We start from the raw sequence: 617 nt of genomic DNA, 5'->3' as shown, positions 1-617 counted from the left end.
ATATTTCTTGTGATCCAGCGGTGATTTCTTGTCATCTGATGGATGGTGTGTTTCTTTCAAATTCTTGAAATTCAGTCTGAATGTTCAGGAGCAAGCAGACAGAGGTGATCTAGAATATCTTTGCTGTTCTGTTGTGATCACTGGTGCAGCAGATTCAGTAGATAGTAGGGAATATTTTAACCCTATTAGTATTTGGATATTTAGCTACACTGCTCTAAGATCCTTCTAAAAACACATTGAAAGGATATTGGAAGGTGGAGAGACAAGAAAAAGGAAAATGAAAGAGAAAAACAACAACAAAAAGAGAAAAAAAGAAAAAAAAATTAAAAAAATTAAAAATTTGTAATTACTGTTCTTTTATAAAAAAAATCACAAAATAGAAAACTGTGTGGTGCGCAAAACTGGGCCTTTTTTTTTTTTTTTTAAAAAGGGTAAAAAGGAAAAATTACCAAAAAAAAAGGGAATACAGAAGCAGGGAGAGACAGGAACCAAGAGACAGAGAGAGAAGGCTGGGGGTGCAGAAGGGGGCTCCCTACTGCTAGCTCATTTGTTGGAGGTTGAATTATTAGTAGAAAATCTTCATTCCCTTAAAAATCTAGTTCACTGTAGCCATGTGG

Source organism: Tupaia chinensis, unplaced genomic scaffold (assembly GCF_000334495.1).
Source record: "Tupaia chinensis unplaced genomic scaffold, TupChi_1.0 Scaffold142384_1, whole genome shotgun sequence".
Lineage (NCBI taxonomy): Eukaryota > Metazoa > Chordata > Mammalia > Scandentia > Tupaiidae > Tupaia > Tupaia belangeri.
Note: the sequence above shows the minus strand (reverse complement) of the source record.